Here is a 21,229-nt window from a genome sequence, read left to right as displayed (position 1 = left end):
TTAATTTATGTGTTCTGGGCTTGGTAGAGGGAAAGGGAAACCTTGGAAGTACCCAAATCACATTTCTTAGATGATTATTTCAGGCAAGGAAACTGGTAGCTCAGAGATGGCAATTGGTTCTACCCCCGTCCAGTAGAGACTGGAAACACGGCATGAATTAAACTATTTTAAACTTGGTGGGATATAAAAGGATACCCCCCAGAGGAGAATGTAGGATGAAAATGAGAGAGGAATTTCCTGTATAAAGTTAGGGAAGGAATAGGAGGTGGAAGGGGTAGTAGTATCAATACCTAAATAGGGAGGGAATAAGGATAATAAGGACAGGATGTGACGTAATGAAATGGGAGTGTAGCGTAAATGAGAGTGAAAGGTGTTGGATAGGAGGTTGAGTTTGATGGGTGTGACTGCGGAGGTTGAATGATTTGAGTGGGGTTACTGGGGGAGGAGCTTGGAGTGATCGAATGGGGGTTGAGTGGAAGATATTAGGGCTCTTCATTGAATAAACACTTGTAGCTTGTAGCTTATATGTTTACCATTTTACTTTTGTGTTTTTTTTTATATGTAGATATTTGCGGGGGTGGGGGTGAGGGGAGATGGTTGATTGTATGGTAAGATGTTTAATGAAAAATGCTTCAATAAAGATTATAAAGTTAAAAAAAGAGTCGATAATAAAGTGTACTTTTTTCCCAATTAATTCTTACTTATTATAGATTTTGTCCCATTCATAATAGTGCTAAAATTAAAATTAAGCTTATGTTACGAACTGTAGTGAAGTTATTTACAGGTAAATATTTTTTTTTTATTTCTTGAATTTTTAAAAAATTCTTTATTTAGGACAAAGGCAAAAGTACAAGTGTAGAATCAACTACCGAATACGCAGCTGAAAATCACTAAAGCAATTTGACAGACATGAGAAGTGCAGCATTACTCTTTTTATTTCTTATTTCTTTTTTTTCCCTAATTTTTTTAAAATGTTAAAACAAACAAAATGAATGAAAAATATTTTAAAAGTTTACATATGAATGATAAAAAAATAAAAATAGTATCTAAGTGGAGAAGGAAATGACATCCGATCCGATTCCAGTGCGGACCAAAAAAAGGGTCTGCCACCATTTTGGTCTGAATGCGATGCAAATTCGGCCATACAATCTGTATGGCTGAATTTGCATCGCACAGACATCGCATGTGATCTGCACAGCAATGCGGTGCGAATCAAATTTAATGTCTGACATCGCAATAGTGTGAACCCAGCCTAAGGTTAACTATGGGTTGATAAAGGGTTAAATAGGAACACATTTTATTTAAAATAAATGGCACCCATTTGATATGCAGATGAATGGAACAGAGTAAACACAATGTAAAACCTCTGAATTCTTCTGAGGAGTACTTCAGTTTAGTTTTATTGCGTATACTTAGCACATCCAAAATTCACAACTGGTTAATAAAAGAGTAGATAGTGGCTTTCCACTTAGCTTAGTAAATACGATAAAATAGTATTTTATTTGAATACACAATCTCATGCAAGGAAAATTAAATAATAGCCCCAGAGCTTTTAAAAATCAAGTCAGCAATGGCAATGTCCATATTTCTTTAATGACATGTTTCTTTTAATTAAAAGCCAAGTCAATCAGTACATTATATATGCACAAAGAATAGTAACAGGGACCGAGATGCATATCTGACATTAAGACAGAGAGTGTAGACTTTAAGAACACTCATTAACAAAATCTGTGTTCCACTGTAAATATATACAATGTGCTAGTTAATTTCAGGACCCTTAATCTTTGAACTGTGATTGTACCCGACCCCAAAAAAGTAGAAAATAACTTAGAAACAGAGCTTTAGATATATTTCCATGAGGTATTGCTTGAAAACGCGTCTTGAAGTTTAAGCAGAACTGACCTTCCGTAAGATCTCTGAAAAATGCCCCAAACCAATTTGGTCTTAGAAGCCAGCACAAAATGCAAATGTTCCCATTAGATATTCCAAATCAGCTTTTCGATGCAAATTAGACAGGAAACACAGGGAGGGAATTCTATTTTTATACAGGCGGTGTGTGCCGTTGTGGAGTGCTGAAAAAGGCATCTGTGACTATGATAGAATAGTTTTAGCCCTGATTGATATTGCTTTTGCATAGAAATAGGGTTCTTGCTATATAACCATCACATATTTATAATACATGTATGTAAAGTAAGCAGTCTTGTTAAAATCCGCATCCTGAAGATGTAATACCCTTGTAAAATAGGTTATGGAAAATGTCCTTAAAATTATTTAAAGGACTGGTAAATATGAGATGCGTTTTATTTTTCTGCAAATAATGGGTGTTTTTTTACTAAAGGCAAATCCACTTTGCACTACAAGTGCACTTTCAGTGCACTCAAAAGTGCACTGAAAGTGCACTTGGAAGTGCAGTCACTGTAGATCGGGGGGGACATGCAAGGAAAATAAATAACAGCATTTTAGCTTGCACATAATTGGATGATAAAATCAGCAGAGCTTCCCCTCATTTCAGATCTTCCCCTCAGATCTACAGCGACTGCACTTCCAACTGCACTTGTAGTGCAGAGTGGATTTGCCTTTAGTAAATCAACCCCAATGTTTCCCTACCAAGAGCCAAATTTAGATATGCACCAATTAGTCCATATAAGCTTTTAAATTCTTTCATACAGTGATTGGTTGTTTTAGGCTAAAGGAAACTTACCATGGGCTGGCTGCAATGCCCATCACTGAGATCACTGTCAGCTGGTTAGGAAAATTTCTATCCTGGAGATCAAGTTTTACTACTTGATCTCCAGGATCAAGGTTGTTCTTACAACCAAAACTGTATGGAGAAACTACGTAGGTTGCCATTTTTAACTCTCCTTTGGAAAATGCTAGTCAACTGGCTTTTATGCTATTACCTTTTGTATCTCTTGACTCTTCCTCTTAGAATGTAAGCTTAAACGAGCAGGGCCCTCTGATTCCTACTGTATTAAATTGTATTGTAATTGTACTGTCTGCCCTTATAGTGTAAAGCGCTGCGTAAACTGTTGGCGCCATATAAATCTTGTATTATAATAATAATAATAATATGCTGATCAAATGGATCACACTTTAATACATTGACCAAGAACAAATACTACAAGCAGGATATCAGAGTTCAGGGTGCTCCTCATAACTGATGTGCTCTTCCCTCTGCTCATTCAGTTGTCTCCTCTTATTATCATCTTCCTTTTTAGCATATTATTCTGGCCTGGCTACTGTCATTTAAGACACTCATGTTACAATCTATCTGTACAATTGCTGTACACCCTTAAGTACTTACCAAAAATTATATTGGTCAGGGCCTAACCAAACAATTCCTTAATTCTTTTTGTGTACGGCCTGTACATAGTTCTTTGTAAATCTAAAATAAAGGGCCCAATCATAGAAAATTGTGATTGACCAACTAAAAATGTTCCTGTGTGTTCAGTTAGTGAATAGACTGCTCCAGTCTACCACTTGATACATTAACCTCACCTCTTGCTCATGTGGTGCTGCTCCTCTCAGTCAGTCCTACTAGCAATCAGGTTCAAAGACAGGCCATTCAGGCACTCAATGAGCATATTTTGTAGTTACTGGTAATTGATCCTCCATTTCATGACACTTCTTTGATGGGATGATAAAGTGCTTGTTACTGGAAGGATCAGCTGTCCCTTTCTAAAGACTGTTCATGCAACTAAATTGTCAACTACTACAGATGACAGAATTGAAGGGACAATTTAAAAATAATGGTACTACATGGGTAGGCTTTATGAACTGGAATCTGGTCCTTCCAGTAACAAACACATCATTAGCCCATCACGAAAGAAAGAGATCACTCACCAGTGGAAATTAATAGATTGGTTTGCCTAAACTAATATCTGATACAGTAGATTTGGAGCAGAGCATTTTGGCACACACCTCATCGTCATTATATCACTATTAAACTCTCTTTCTGGTGTTTTCCTTACCTGTTATGCACTGATGAGACAACAATAAGCAATTTATTTCATATGCACGTTGTCTGTCATCCAACTAGCTAAGATGTTAGTGAGTGTACATCAATGTACTACATCTCTGATATAACAAATTATCAGTACAAAAAGTGCCTTGCGAAGGGTAATGAGATGTTCATTTGCAGCAAATCGAATAGCTGAAGGTGGATATAAAGCAAGACAAACAAATGTGTATCTGCAAATGTAAGACATGCCTCTTATTATTTATTCTAAGTACTAACTATATAATTATTTATAACTGTCCAGGTATATACAAAAAATGGCAATGCATTAGTTAGGCGTGATAGCTTGGTGTACATGCATGCCATATTTGTATTCCCTTTAATTTCCCTCCTGCATACCCGTAGATCCTTCCAGTAATGATAGTGTAGGGTAAATTCCTTCAGAAAGGTGACAACACTGTAGGATTGTTGCTGAATTTACTACCGTGCTCCTGTACATCTCAATGGAAGCCCAAGTCTGTGCCTTAACCCCCAATATCACATCTTGAGCCTAATACACACTAGCCGAATGCCGGACGGCATCGGCCGGTTCAATAGAGACCGGCCGACATATGGCCTGTGTGTACTGGAGTCGGCCCGACAAAAGCTGGTCGTTCAGCTGGCTTTTGTCGAAGGGGTATGGCCGAAAATGGTCTGCCGATCCACTCCCGGTCAGCGCTCTCAGCCATTGGCCACCCCCTGTCAGAACAAAATAGCACAGCAGTGGAGATCGCTGTACTAACATCAGGTTGTTAGTTCACCTATAGGCCATATATATATGGCTTATAGGGTTATAGGCCACCTTCAGGTGATGGACACCGGCACACCCAAGACAGGAAGTTCACTCCCTATATAACCCCTCCCATAATGGGAGCACCTCAGTTTTTGTAGCAAAGCAATATACATATATCCCAAAAGAGGGGAGGGACCTCTGTGTCCCGTGATGTACTCCAAGAAAAGGATTTTACAGGTAAGCTGTTATAAAAATCCTATTTTCTTTATCATACATCACGGGACACAGAGCAGCATAGTAATAACTATGTGGGATGTCCCAGAGCAATGCTATCTGAGGGGAGGGAGACACAAAAAAATCAGGGCATCATCAGACTTGAGGACCTATACTGCTGCCTGCAGCACACTGCACCCAAAGGCGGCATCCTCATGCCTTTTTCACATCCACCTGATAGAATCTAGTGAATGTATGGACTGAAGATCGTGTTGCGACCTTGCAAGTCTGAGTCATAGAGGCTTTGGTGATGCACTGCCCATGAAGCACTTACTGCTCTGATAGAGCGTGCTATAACTCGAAAAGGCGGAATCCTCCTTTTCAAACCATAAGCCTGGATAATAACCTGCCGAATCTACTAAAAAAATAGTAGATTTCGACGCTGCCTGCCCCTTCCTGGGCCCTTCTGGGCCCTTCTGGCAGCACAAACAAAGCAGTTGTTTTCAGATAGACTTAAACCGCTTTCACTACATCAAGAGAGTGTAAAAATCTTTCTTCTGCAGAACGGAGTTCTGGAAAAAAACGAAGTTTAGAGAAACAACTTATCCTTATCCTTAAGAATGATTAAGAATGGCTTTTTACAAGAAAAAGCTGCCAACTCTGGAACTCTTTTTGCGGAAGTTAACGGAATCAAGAACACCAATTTCCCTGTCACAAGAATCAAGGGGACATGGCGCAAGGGCTCAAAAACAGGCTGACCTAGTAAAGCCAACAAAACTACACTCAAATCCCACGGGGACAAAGGGCGACCTAACTGGCGAAATTAAACACGTTACCCCTTGTATAAAGGCCTGGACCAAGAATGCAAAGCAAGTGGCCGAGATTTGACCCTTGATAGTACTCATGGCTAACTTCATTTCTACTCCTAATTGTAGGAAGGCAAGAACTCTACTTATGACATACTTCTGAGGATGCCATCTTTTGGTTTCACACCAAGAAACGTAGGCCTTCCAGACCCTATAGTAAATGGTCATAGAGGCCGGCTACCTTGCATTAATCAGGGTAGTTACTACTGAACCTGAAAACCCCTACTCCTTAGAATGTGGGTTTCAATAGCCAAACTGTCACATTTAGTGCTTGTAAGGCAGGATGGAACACTGGCCCCTGTGAAAGCAGGTCTGGCTGAGATGGAAGAGACCAAGGGTCCCCTTACTGACATCTTTAAGATTCCTGCATACCAAGATCTACTGGGCCGCGCCGGGGCCACTAGAATTACCTGCTTCCGTTTCTCCCTGAGCCTGAGTTACAGTCATGGTAGCAGCTGAACTGGGGGGAGCACATAGATCAGTGCGAACTGATCCCAAGCAGTCATTAAAGCATCCAGCCCGTAGGTGAGGGGATCCCTTGTCCTTGAAACAAAGCTGTCCAACCTCTTGTTGAACTTAGATGTTAATAGATCTATGTCTGGGGTACCCCCTTTCTGGCATATGGCTAGAAAGACATCAGGATGTACAGACCATTCCCCCGGGCACAACTTTTGGTGGCTCAGAAAAATTTGCCTGCCAATTCTCCACCCCTGGGATAAAGATTGCAGATAGGCAAGGAACATGTTCCTCTGCCCAAGAGCAAAAACAGCAAAGTGTAGCGCTAAAAAGTGATATACCAAAGACAGTGTAGACAGTGGGTCTTGATGACACTGAATTAGAAAAAATATGTACAATAGGTGAATGAAGCCAACATACATATATGTAAAAAACTCAAATAAAGTCCATGTGGATAATGGTGCAAAGAAGTAAGTATGTATATAGTCCCAATCTCTATGCTTGAGGATGTAAAATTCATCAATGAAGACCTCTAAGTGAGGAGATCTGGCAAGAGATGGGTTATTGGGTTATGTGATTATGAAGAGAACCACCACCATGTGAAGAGGAGGCTTACCGGATTGTTTGAACACGTCAGAGCATACGCTCTGCGTGTCAAACAGGCTTGGTTAAGGTGGATGGACTCTGGATCTGTGTCCTAAGGCAGGGACTCCCAATTCTCAGCCGGATGAAAACGTGAAGACCTTGATATCTTATACGGACCAAAACTCAGGAGTCCACAGACATGTGGAGGATACCAAAGGAGGAAGCAAAAGGGGACCACATAGCGTTATTCCGTAAATCAGGGATAACATTTAATAAAGTAAAAACACTCACATGATAGAGAATAAAACAGCGCTGGTGTAAGATCTATTTAGCAGCAGTGGAGACCGTCCCACTGCTGCTAAATAGATCTTACACTGGCGCTGTTTTATTCAATATCATGTGAGTGTGTGGACTCCTGAGTTTTGGTCCGTATAAGATATCAAGGTCTTCACGTTTTCATCCGGCTGAGAATTGGGAATCCCTGCCTTAGAACACAGATCCAGAGTCCATCCACCTTAACCCAAGCCTGTTTGACACGCAGAGCGTATGCTCTGACGTGTTCAAACAATCCGGTAAGCCTCCTCTTCACATGGTGGTGGTTCTCTTCATAATCACATAACCCATCTCTTGCCAGATCTCCTCACTTAGGGGTCTTCATTGATGAATTTTACATCCTCAAGCATAGAGATTGGGACTATAGACATACTTACTTCTTTGCACCATTATCCACATGGACTTTATTTGAGTTTTTTACATATATGTATGTTGGCTTCATTCACCTATTGTACATATTTTTTCTAATTCAGTGTCATCAAGACCCACTGTCTACACTGTCTTTGGTATATCACATTTTAGCGCTACACTTTGCTGTTTTTGTTTTTGTATACCATTTATCTAATTTGGTATGTTATCCGCTGACTCTGTGAGCAGCGCAGAATTATTTATTTACATCCTCTGCCCAAGAGAACATGGTTCACCCCCTTCTGGGCTGTGTGAATTTTTTGGTGCCCCCTTTTTGGTGATTGAAATAAGCCACTGCTGTGGCATAGTCGCACTGAATGTCCAGGCTATTAGAGCCAGATGTACTGCCCAAATCTTCAGGATGTTGATGGGCAAGGACTCTGCCCATTTCCTTTGAACAATGGTCTCTTCTAGGACTGTTTCCCAGCCCCATAGGCTGGCATCCGTTACTATTTTCCAAGTAACCGGAATGAAGGATTTCCCTTCCTGAAAATCCCTGGTTATCAACCACCAACTGAGACTCTGGCGCACTCTTGGAGCCAGATTAATTGGATAATCAAAGGCTTAGGCCTTCCTGTTCCGAGCAGACAGAATACTGTAATGCACCAATCTTGAAACTGGACATAGGGACCTGCTTCGAATGAAGCCAGCATCTTCCCTGGCAACCTCATGCCAAGGCGAATGGAAGAACCCTTCCTTATAGCCTTGATTTTGCCTGGGGCGAAAATAATCCTTACTGATCGCAAGGATGATTTCTCTAGGTTGAGAATCCAGCCCAGGTGTTCCAGATTACCAACTGTACTGGACATCCTTAGTTTAATCGTGCTAACGACAGACAACCTGCTGCTGTAGATCAAAGTATGCCATTACCGCTATACCCTGGCCTCTTAGTCTTGCTAGTACTGGGGCCAGAACTTTTGTAAATACCCGGGGAGCGGTGGCTAACCCGAAGGGCAAGGCTGCGCACTGAAAGCGGCGCTGTTCCATCGCAAAAAGCAGAAATTTCTGATGAGCAAAATTGGCACATATAGATATGCATCTTTGATGTCTATTGCTGCTAAAACTTCTCCTCCCCGTAGGGTGGATACGACTGACCGGACTGACTCCATGCGACAGGAGCGGATGTTTAGGAAGTAATTCAGATCTTTGAGATCTAAAAATGGGTCTGACATCTCCAATTGGTTTCGGTATTGTGAAGAGATTTGAACAAAACCACATACCCTGCTTCTTCTGAGGGGGTCTCTATGATTACACCCTGAGACATCAATCCCTCCTAGGCCGTGAGCGTCCGGACGTCCCTCTCGCGAAGGGTGCCCAGGCTTGAGGCTTCCAAACCTTCTGAGCCTCCTCCGCCCCTCACGAGTAAGGGGCGGTGGGGCCCATGCAGTACCCAGCTCGGTCTGCCGGCGAGTGGGTACTCCTTCGCTGGAGGGGAGGGCCGCTTGAAGCAATTTAGCGACAGACATAATGGCTTACTTTCATAGGGTCTTTTTGGAGTAACCTAGGGCTACCACAGAGATGACCGATCCATCAAGGATCTCTGCTTGCCAAGCCCCTGAAAAAACTATAGAAGTCTTTCCCCACCTTGATCGAGCGGGGGCACCCCATCATAAGGAGGCCTTGAGACTCTGTTTTGTAGGCTTCTCCCCTGAGGCAGTTCCGTAGTTTTATGCAAATAAACATAGGTAAATAGTTCCAAAAGAAGCAAGTACATACGTATACAGCTTTAATGTATGCAGCATGTATCAAAGCAAACTTCTAGAACGCTTAGTCTACAACCGTCTTAGCTCCTACCTCAGTGAAAATAACCTCCTTGACCCCTTACAGTCTGGCTTTCGCTTGCAGCACTCCACGGAAACTGCCTTACTAAAACTCACTAACGATTTACTAACTGCTAAAACCAACAGCCTGTACTCCATACTCCTACTACTTGACCTCTCTGCGGCCTTTGATACTGTTAACCACCCGCTCCTTCTCAATAAACTACATTCCCTTGGCCTCCGAGATTCTTCTCTATCCTGGTTCTCTGCCTATTTATCACAGCGCTCCTTCAGTGTCACCTACAACTCTGTCTCCTCCTCTTCATTGCCCCTTTTTGTGGGGGTCCCCCAAGGCTCGGTTCTTGGACCCCTTCTCTTCTCTATCTACACCTCCTCCCTTGGTCTTATACGCTGATGACGCCCAAATCTATCTGTCTACTCCTCACCTCACTCCTTCAGTCTCCTCTCACATTACTAACTTACTAACTGACATATCAGCATGGATGTCACACCACTTCCTTAAACTAAATCTCTCTAAAACTGAGCTATTAATATTCCCCCCCGCCCGTGCCCCCCTCCATGACTTTTCCATCAAAATCAACAATGCAACCATCAATCCCTCCCCTCGCGCCAGGGTACTAGGTGTAATCCTAGACTCTGACTTGTCATTTCAGCCTCAAATCCAATCGTTGTCAAAAGTTTGTAGAATTCACCTCCGTAACATCTCTAAAATTCGCCCCTTTTTAACAAATGAAACCACCAAGCTCCTCATTCACTCCCTTGTTATCTCTGGCCTTGACTATTGCAACTCCCTTCTCATTGGCCTGCCTCTCCATAGGCTATCCCCTCTTCAGTCTATCATGAAGGCTGCTGCCAGACTTATCCACCTTACCAACCGCTCAGTGTCTGCCAACCCTCTACTCCAATCCCTACACTGGCTCCCAATCACCCAGCGAATTAAATTCAAAATACTAACCACAACATACAAAGCCATTCACAACACTGCCCCGAGCTACATCACCAATCTTGTCTCCAAATAGCACACAAATCGACCTCTCCGCTCTTCTCAAGACCTCCTGCTTTCAAGCTCTCTCACCTCCTCCTCCCATGCTCATCTCCTGGATTTCTCCAGAGCCTCTCCCATCCTCTGGAACTCGCTACCTCCATTTATCCGGCTATTCCATACTCTTGCTACCTTCAGGCGATCCCTGAAAACTCATCTCTTCAGGAAAGCCTATCACGTCTCCCAATAATCTCCTACCACTTCCAACAGCTCATTCCCCACAGTTACAACCTTTTGTACAACCTGCCCCACCCTATTAGATTGTAAGCTCTTCTGAGCAGAGCCCTCTTAATCCTCTTGTATTGTATTGTATTATAACTGTATTGTCTCCCTTTTATATTGTAAAGCGCTGCGTAAACTGTTGGCGCTATATAAATTCTGTATAATAATAATAATAATAATAATAATAATATGCCTTTATGGAAGCGTGCGTTCATGGAAGCATGGTCCATACAAATATGCTTTTAGGCACAAAATGAAAAGTGCACACTGTACAGCCGCATCCATGTAACACGTGCCATGGAACAAGCATCTTTTGCAAAGTAAGCATGCGTTTATGAAACGTGTTATGCCACTTTATGCAACACGTATCTATGCAGACATGCGTTCCTATGTGAACATGAGGAATCCTGTATATTTTAAGTAAACATGTATTAACATGCCTCAAACCATAATTCTACCTTTCAAACTATAGGCCTGAATTATAACTTGCCTAATACATCTAGAAATAGTGGATTTTGATGCTGCCTGTCCTTTCCTAGGACCTTCTGGCAGCACAAACAAGACGTCAGTCTTTCGAACCTGAGCAGTCGTCTTCGAATAGACCTTGATTGCTCTCACCACATCAAGACAATGTATTGACTTTTCTTCCCTAGAACATGGTTTTAGAAAAAACGATGGAAGAACAATATCTTGATTCAGATGAAAACCTGAAACCACCTTAGGCAGAAAACCTGGATGAGGACACAACACAACCCTGTCCTCATGAAAAATCAAATATGGCTCTTTACAGGAAAGAGTGCCAATTCCGAAACCCTCCTAGCTGAGGATATAGCAACCAGAAACACCAATTTCCTTGTCAGAAGGACTAAGGGAGTACGCTGTATCGGTTCAAAAAGCTGTTTTTGCAACACTGACAAAACCAAGTTCAAGTCCCAAGGGCACAAAGGAGACTTAACTGGCAGATTTATCTGCATTACCCCTTGCATAAAAACCCGGACCAAAGAATGCGAAGCAAGCGGTCTTTGAAATAAAACCAATAAAGCCGAGACTTGGCCGTTAATAGTACTTAAGGCCAGCTTCAAGTCTACCCCTAATTGTAGAAAGGCAAGAATCCTGCCTATACTATACTTTCGAGGGTGCCAACCCTTGGACTCACACCAGGAAACGTAAGCCCTCTAGACTCTATAATATATGATTCTGGAAGCTGGCTTCCTTGCATTAATCAAGATAACCCGGATAGTCCACGTTTCTTCAGAATGTGGGTTTCAATAGCCAAGCTGTTAAATTTAGAGTTTGTAAGGTAGGTTAGAATATCGGCTCCTGTGAGAGTAGGTCTGGACGCAGTGGAAGGGACCATGGATCCCCCACCGCCATCTTTATGATCTCTGCATACCAGACCCTTCTGGGCCATGCTGGAGCTACAAGAATTACCGCCTTTCTTTCCAGCTTGATCCTGCAAAGAAGTCGTGGCAGTACCTGAATAGGGGGAAATGCATAAGGCCCCTTTCACACGTGCGGACTGTATGTCTGTATTTCATCCATCCGTTTTCGGATGAAATACAGACATACATGCATCCCTATGGGATAGCGGGTGTCAGCGGATGAACATCCGCTGACACCCAATATCATCCATCCCCGCTATCGCCCGATTCTGCAGACGGAGGAAAATCCTATTTTTCTATCCGTCTGCAGAGCGGATCGGATGAACATGGACAGACGGTCTGTGTTCATCCGATCCCCCATAGGGGAGAGAGCGGAGATCTGACAGAGCAGTCCCTGCAAAGTGTGCAGGGACCGCCCTGTCATCCGCTGGCTCAGCGGGGATCAACGGAGCGATCCCCGCTGAGCCAGCGGATGTTCACGGGGTGGATCATCACGGATCCATCCCGTGTGAAAGGGGCCTAAATCAGTGAGAACTGATCCCATGGTGTTACCAACGCATCTGTCATGCGAGTGGATCCCTTGTCCTGGACACAAAGTTGACCAACTTCATGTTGAACCTGGACTCCAAAAGATCTACGTCCGGGATCCCCCATCTTTGGCAAACAGCCTGAAAAATGTTGGGGTGCAGGGACCATTCCCTCAGGGAATAACTGCTGGCGACTCAATTAGTCCACCTGCCAATTCTCTATTCCTGGAATGAAGACTGCCGATAGGCAAGGAACATTCCTTTCCGTCCAAAGCAGAATATGATTCACTTTTCTCTGAGCAGCGTGACTCTTGGTGCCCCCTTGGTGATTGATTTAGGCTACAGCTGTGGCATTGTCAGATTGGATTCTGACAGGACAACCCCGTAACCTGAATGTCCAAGCCTTCACAGCCAGACGGGCTGCCCGAATCTCTAGGATGTTGATGGGCAAGGCTCTTTCGGTCCTGGACCACTGTCCCTGGACAGTTGTTCCTTCAAGTACAGCTCCCGAACCTGAAAGGCTGGCATCTGAGGTAACCACTTTCCAGATAACTGGTATGAAAGATTTGACCTTCAGCAGATTCCTGGTTACCGACCACCAATTGAGGCTCTGGGACATCTTCGGGGACAACCGCATTGGCAAATCCAGAGCTTAGACCTTTTTGTTCCAAGCAGACAGGATACTGCTTTGCAACAGTCTTGAATGGAACTGGGCATAGGGAACTGCTTTGAATGAAGTCACCATCTTCCCTAACAAGCTCATGCAAAGGCGAATGGAGGGATCTCTCTTTGACCTGACCACTTGTACTAGCACTTTTATGGCCCTGACTTTTCACCTTTTTTGGACTGTGTCTATGACCAGACCTAAGTACTCTAGCTATTTTAGTGGTTTTAAGGAAGATTTCTCTAGGTTGAGAATCCAACCTAGGTTTTCCAGGTATCTGGTCGTATCTCGCACGCTTTGCTTCAAGCGGGTAATCGACCGATCCACCAGTAACAGATTGTCCAGGTATGGCAGGACTGTTATCCCCTGTGCTCTTAGTCTGGCTAGAGGTGGAGCCAGAATTTTTGTAAATACCCGAGGTGCTGTAGCCAGCCTGAAGGGTAGGGCCACAAACTGAAAATGGTGCTGTTCTACCTTGAACTGCAGAAATCTTCGGTGAGTGGGAAATATAGGTACATGCAGGTATGCATCCCTGATGTCGATGGACACCAGACGTTCCCCTCCTTGTAGGACAGACAGAAACCACTGACCTGATCGACTCCATGTGAAAGGAGTGGACCTTAAGGTATTGATTCAGATTTTTGAGATCTAGAATGGGTCTGACATCTCCATTTGGTTTCAGCATGGTGAAGAGGTTTGAATAGAACCCCAAACCTTGCTCTTCCATGTCTCACCCCTTGAGACAGTAACCTGTCTGATGCCCGAAACAGAGATTGCCTTTTCCCTGGGTCTTTGGGAACGTTTGATCTCAGAAAACAAGGTGATGGAAACTTTAGAAACTCCAGTTTGTACCCTAGAGTTATAGTGGAGATGACCCATCTGTCCTGAATCTCATGCTGCCAGACTTCTGAAAACTGCAGAAGTCTTCCCCCCGCCCTGGAGAGTGGGGACGCCCCATCATGATGAGGTCTTGGAATTCTGTTTTGCAGATTTCCATCCCCAGGACTTCTTCTGTCCCTGGAGCTGACCCTGAGGTTTCTCTCTGGACCCTGACGGCGGAGGCCGTCGCAATGGCCTAGTGGCTGATGCCCCTGGCCCTGGAGAAGAAGTTTGTTTAAATGAAGAATGCTTATTTCTTCCTTTAACTGGCAAAAGTGTACTTTTCCCAGAAGAAATCTTTTTGGATGTATTTGTCCAAATCGTCCCCAAATAGTCGATCCCCATGAAAAGGAAATCCAGTCAGGAACCTCTTGCATGGTATCTCAGCTGACCAATTTTTCAACCATAGAACTCTACGCATGTGTACCAACACAAGTGCAAGGCGGGACGCCTGGTGAATAGAATCCTTAATGGCGTCAATGGCAAAACATAACGCCCTTGGCAGTTCAGCCAATTCCCGGGGCTATTGAGCAGGAATCTCCTTAAGGGCCTGTTTAAACTGGTCCTTTAGGGATTGACTAACGCCTATTGCAGCGACAGCCAAAGAAACCAAAGAGATTTTAACAGGAATTCCAATCTGTTATCTGTTGGATCCTTAAGCATTTGAGTATTGTCCACAGGACAAGTTAGACTTTTATTCACACCGGCTACCGCGGCGTCAACCGTGGGAACACTCCACCTTTTGGTGAATTTTTCCTACATGGGGTAAAGAACTGAAAATCTTTTAGGAGGGAGGAAATGCTTATCTGGGTGATCCCATTCAGCATATATAAGTTGTTCCAGTAATGCATGGACAGGAAATGCATGCAAAGTCTGAGGGGGTTTTAGGGAACCCAAGGCCGAAACTGAACTTTCGACTGACTCAGTTAAAGATAGCTTGAAAGCGGACCGGACCAACCCTGTAAGAGACTCTATCAGCAAGTTCTCGGATTGCGAGGCTGAAAATGGTTCTTCCACAGTTGATTCCTCAGAAGAGAAATCATTAGACTGTCTTTCCTCCTGATCCCCTTAGGGTAACTCATCTTCCCCCGTCCATTCCTGCCCTGATAGAGCCTAAGGCGGGGGAGGGGGATCTACCACGCTTTCTTTCCCTTTGAATGGAAGATGCAATTAAGGCCACTAATCTTTCCTCTAGACCCAGCAGGGTGGAGGAAAAGGTATCTTCAGTAACATAAACAGGAGCTGAGATGCTAGAAGCGGCTGTAACACTTACAGGACCCAATGGCTCACCCTGGCTAGCCAGTTCTGGTACTTCAGGGGAAGAAGACAATGTGGAGGAATGACTAGAATCCCCAGTGCCTGAGGGCGATATTTTAGGTGCCTTTTTCAAGGTTTTTGTACCATCCTTTTTGGGAGGCATAGTCCTAACCACAAAAGCAGAGGTACTTTAAATAAATGCACTATTTGCTGAGCTATAGTTCAGCAAAACAAAATGCTGCTATTAAAGCTCAGCCTGGTGCTGAGTAAAATGTATTCCACCTGTAGCAATAACTCTCGGGGAGCTGCTGGTTTAAGCGGGCTTGTTACCTTCACTCTCCTTCCCTCTGTTTCACCGGCACCGGGTCTAGGGTTCCGTTGAGTTTACCTCTGGACGATACACGCACCAACACTTGAGTACGTTTTCAATGCTTTATTAAACAATTTACTAAGGAAGTAGCAGGAAAGAGGCAGAAAGGAAACTGCAGAAGAAACTCAAATATCTTCTTGTAAGATTCTTGACAAATGTCCTGGTATAATTTGGATATTACAATAGAATGCGCTCGCCTTGTGGGACACACTTTTTGCACGCCTGGATAGGCCTCTCTCACTTGCCTAGCAGCCAGTGCGTAGCACGAACAAAAGTCTCTGCCACAGACTTGTTTGGGATAAACCTGTACAATCCTCTGCCACAGGATGTATTGGTCTTTCTGCAATGAACATCAGTCACAGTGCTTGAACCTTTAAGCCAACCTGGCAACACTATGCTGTATAGTTACTTTAGGATACGTCCTCCAACCGACTCACCAGGCCCCTCTCCAGACCAGCACGCTGCGTGATCCTTCCATGAAGGGTCCTCCCCTGGGATCTCCTCGGTTGTCCAGCTTCTCCACTCGGGATAGACAGCTCAGGACCATTCCTCGGCTGCTGTGGTAGGCCCCAGACAAGCTTCTGGGCCCACCCCTACACCACAGCGACGTGGGCCTCCGGAACGGAGGACCACGAGATTGCTCTCTAACGCATACCTGTCGGCCAGGAGGGCCAGCAGGTGGCTGTAAAACAAACCCCACAATATTGCATCTGTCCCATAAATACCCTCGCCCAGAATGCAACTCGGAGGACCACCTCCACCGAGTTGTCTCCGGGACAGAAGAGCATCCATACGCTTCGACACATAGCCCTTCCAACACTGACCAGTGATAACAGCGACACCCACCGGTCAGTATGGAAACACACACAACGTCAGCCAAGCTGGAACAGAGGCAAACTTAACCTTCCTAACGAACAAGTTACTAAATTTACCTAACATATGGTAGATCGCAAATCTACCAGCGCTACATACTCCCACCACTACAGTAGACGTTGTCCCCAACATCTGTCCAAAAACAGTAACAGTAACTCCCAAGCCTGGGAGTAAGTATTTGAGTTTCCTATAACTTGGATAGACAAAGAGAGAGGAAAAGACAGTGGAAAGGTTTTATAAGACTTACATATATAAAACATTATATTCACATCCGCAAACAAAACCATCCTATGATTGTACACAACCTTGCTATCTATCTAGCTGAAAAGCCTCCCAGCTTGATAGGAGATCCAATAATTCCTGATAAGGAAAACTTATTAAACACACACATATATACTGTACAATATCAGGAGCAAAGCCTCATTTTTAGAGAAAATGAGCCTCTCTTCCCATCATCTAATATCAACAAAAAGAAAAAATCTTTAAGGAGTCCATCCCTGTAATATGATCTCTTCATATAAAGAAAAATCCGGCTAGCAAAAAGAAGTCCTTGGATTTAAAACACTGAACAGAATATGTAGATCTTGACCACGCAGATCTCTTTACACTGACACTAACTAACTAACCCAAAGTTCTTTTGTCCAACGTTACCAATAAAACCAGGGATCTGGCAATGTCAGTGGTTTTCCCGTTTTATCCACGGTGGTGATGAAATAGACAACAACATCTTTTCCGGGCCTGCAAATGACCACTTTGTCAGCATAGATGTGCCGACCGAAATTCCAGTGCATGAAACATCCACTAAAACGTTCATCCATCTTAACGGAACATCCAGTCTTTTGGAAAGGCTTAGGCACAGACAAATAGTCCCAAACAGCTTCACTGTACCAAAGTTCCCAATTAGTTTCAATCACCTGCATTATATCCTGGGGCACATAGGGAAACTCCAAACCATACTCGGCAGCTACACGCTTGTTCAACATTCTTTGCAAACGTGCAAGTTTGGGCAAAGATCTGTCCTTCCGCATACCAGGCGGTACACAGGAATCCAATAATTTGCTCACCATAGACCCAGCCGGTGTCTGTAGTGAACTAGCAACTTTTGGCAAAGTCCCAGTAACAGTAATGTGTGGCTCCACACAGGGTGACGTCTTCCCAGAACTCAGGGCTGTCCATTCAGGGAAAGTCACAGCAGAGGCAATATCTTCACCTTGTGTTCATAACAGCTCTTGTGACATAGTCTCAAACAGGTCATCATCCCCGGACAGATCCGACATGGATTCTATTTCCGAATCTCCCAACTCTTCCGCTGGTAGATATTTATTTACAGTCCCAGATACATTCCCCATCGATGGCTTACCCGTTCCTGACGTGGACTCTGGTAGCTCCGGTTCAGGTAACCTCTGAGGTAGGCCTCGACAATGGCTGCGGGAAGCCTTCACATATCCCACCTTCCTTTGAGCAGGTACAACAGGAGTAGGTGTAGTGGACGCAGAAATCAAAGTAATGTCCCCTGAGGAGACAACAGCAGCAGTGTCTCTTTCTGGAACATTCTCAGCCACAACAGGCGAAGTGGTGACCTGTTGTCCTCTCTCTGTAGCAGTAGCAGCTTCTACTGTGGCGGTACCTGTTGCCCAATCCATCCGATAAGCACGGGGCAACGTGGTAGGTTGCTCCACCAAAAACAAGTACTCTTCACATTGCGGATATTGGCCAAACGGACGGAGATGTACGGCCGGTCCTTCACATTGGTGGCAGATCATGCACAGTCCCTCAATATCTCCTGAGGTATACAAGACAAACCTCCCCTGCGGCTTCAAACGAACTCCAGTATCTGTAAGCAGAGTTCCAGATAGCACAGTATTCATCACGGTGCTTGCAGGGAACATTCTCGGTCCCATGACTCGCTGCATCGCCGGAAAAGACATAGCCACACTCTGATCTTCTCAGCACGATCACGAGTCTCTCTTCTCCTCTGGCGCCAAACACACATATGCGTCCCATGCGGTAACAAGTAGGGTAGACTCCTCCCACTTGTTCTTCTGGTCACGTAGCTCCTGGACCTTCACTGGTTACCGCTGTCTACGCATTCAGAAATAAAGTCCTGCAGTTTAACCTTTTCTCTTCCTGAAGGATTTTTTCAAAGTCCAGCTCTCTCCGTAAACTCCCGGTAAAACACTTCTCTGTGTTGCGAGAATTGACGGTCAACAAATCCCGGACGACGCCCCCACATGTAGCAATAACTCTCGGCGGAGCTGCTGGTTTAAGCGGGCTTGTTACCTTCACTCTACTTCCCTCTGTTTCACCGGCACCGGGTCTAGGGTTCCGTTGAGTTTACCTCTGGGCAATACATGCACCAACACTTGAGTACATTTTCAATGCTTTATTAAACAATTTACTAAGGAAGTAGCAGGAAAGAGGCAGAAAGGAAACTGCAGAAGAAACTCAAATATCTTCTTGTAAGATTCTTGACAAATGTCCTGGTAGAATTTGGATATTACAATAGAATGCGCTCTCCTCGTGGGACACACTCTTTGCACGCCTGGATAGGCCTCTCTCACTTGCCTAGCAGCCAGAACGTAGCACGAACAAAAGTCTCTGCCACAGACTTGTTTGGGATAAACCTGTACAATCCTCTGCCACAGGATGTATTGGTCTTTCTGCAATGAACGTCAGTCACAGTGCTTGAACCTTTAAGCCAACCCGGCAACACTATGCTGTATAGTTACTTTAGGATACGTCCTCCAACCGACTCACCAGGCCCCTCTCCAGACCAATTTCCTGATCCAGGAATCCCCCCTGCTGCTGGCCGTGATCCACATGCTGTTTAGCTGCTGACACAGAGCTGAACTGAGAGGCCAACATAAAAGTTATGTGCATTTACTCCCTCTAGTGGAGACATTAGGCATGGCAACATTTTACTCAAGGAAGAAAAACCATAGGTGGACGTCTTACAGTTCCTAGGCTTCTTCCCTTACCTTATCCTCGCCGCGGGATTTCTGCTGTATATCAGACAGATCCAACCTTCACCCATCACGGCGGGCTGGGTTTAGTAAACCTTCAAGGACTGGGTCCCTTTTTATCGGAGTTCCACTCCCTTGGACCCATATAACTCTCCGCCAGGAAAAACTTATGGTAATGTAAGCATGACCAAAGCACTGGGTCCCGGGGTCCAGCCCAAGGAGAGGCGTTACGGGCAAAACCTTGATCTTCTTATGTGAGGCCCGGGTAACATCCACCTTGGCCTCAGTGGCACTTTGGATGGATCCAGTCTGTAGAGGCTGTTTCAACCCAGAAAGGATTTATCCAGTGGAGCTCCTCAGAGCACATCTACACCCGTGACCAACACCTTAGACACTGGCGAAAAAACTGGGGTTCAGTTTATATACTATACATTTTAAAGACACGTTTCTAATGCCTCCTAATGAAATATTTTTAACCAAATCGCATCATTTGCTAGATCCAAACTTAACCAAGTGGTGGGACCCCTTACACTCACAACATTTGAATTGACATGCCAAGCCAGAGGCTTCCAGAGGGGTCGGATATCTGCGATATACACTTCTCTTACTGAGCCAGATTCGAAACTTGCCTATATGAACCAGTGGGAAAGGGACTTGAACCTTACCTTTGATCTGACCGATATCGCTTATCAGCTATCCAAAATTTCCATTAATACCATTCTTATAGAAGCCAACTATAAAACGCTCCTGCGTTGGTACCTGGTACCAACTAGGGTAGCTAAGATGCATCCTTCTACTTCACAAAATTGCTTCCGACGATGTTGGCAGTTGGGGACGATGCACCATATTTGGTGACAATGCCCCCTCGTAACTAGGTTTTGGATTAGGATTTTCAATTTAATCAACTCAGTAACGGGGGTAAACATTCACAGATCTCTAAAAGCCGCTCTCTTTCACAAACTACCTGATGAAACACCCAAAAAATCGGTAAAATTGATTAATTATATATTGCTGGCGGCCAGAATCACAATCGCTAGGCACTGGAAACAGTCTATAATTCCTCTTGACCAGGTTAAAAGTAAACTCAATTGGATTATAATTAATGATAAACTCACTCATATACTTTGTAATAAAACCAAGAAATTTAACAAGGTATGGGACCCGTGGATCGATTACATCTCGACTCCATAGAGAACTCCAGGATGACCCTCCCTTTCCTCATCTCCCTCTTTTACCCTTGTGGGTTTTTTCCCCTTCTTTCTCCTCCTGTTCTCTCTTCCCTTCTCTTCACTACTTGTTTCTTCTTCTAGAATTTTTATACACAATACAGATGACTGCACATGGGGCCTCATACGGCCATGAGTCCTAAGATTAACTTGGGGATCGCGACCGGGATTCCCCATGACTCCGGATCTCTACCATTCCTTACACTTTGTGGTACTATGGATCATAGCTGGGAGACTATTATTAAACCCCATTAGTATTTAGATACATATCGCATACGTTACATTCTGTTATTGTGATAGATGATGGATATGTATTATGGCCATACCTTCTATTTCTCTGTATTGTGATGTTGACAATCTGAAAAATTTACTCCATTCTGTCAATGTGTCTGTTCATTCTAGACTTTGTTTTCTTTTGAAAAAAAAATATTGAAATATAAAACTGAGGTACT

This window comes from Aquarana catesbeiana, linkage group LG09, assembly GCF_042186555.1.
Source record: "Aquarana catesbeiana isolate 2022-GZ linkage group LG09, ASM4218655v1, whole genome shotgun sequence".
Taxonomy (NCBI): domain Eukaryota; kingdom Metazoa; phylum Chordata; class Amphibia; order Anura; family Ranidae; genus Aquarana; species Aquarana catesbeiana.
The sequence above is the reverse complement of the archived record's forward strand: the minus strand, read 5'-3'. Positions refer to the sequence as shown.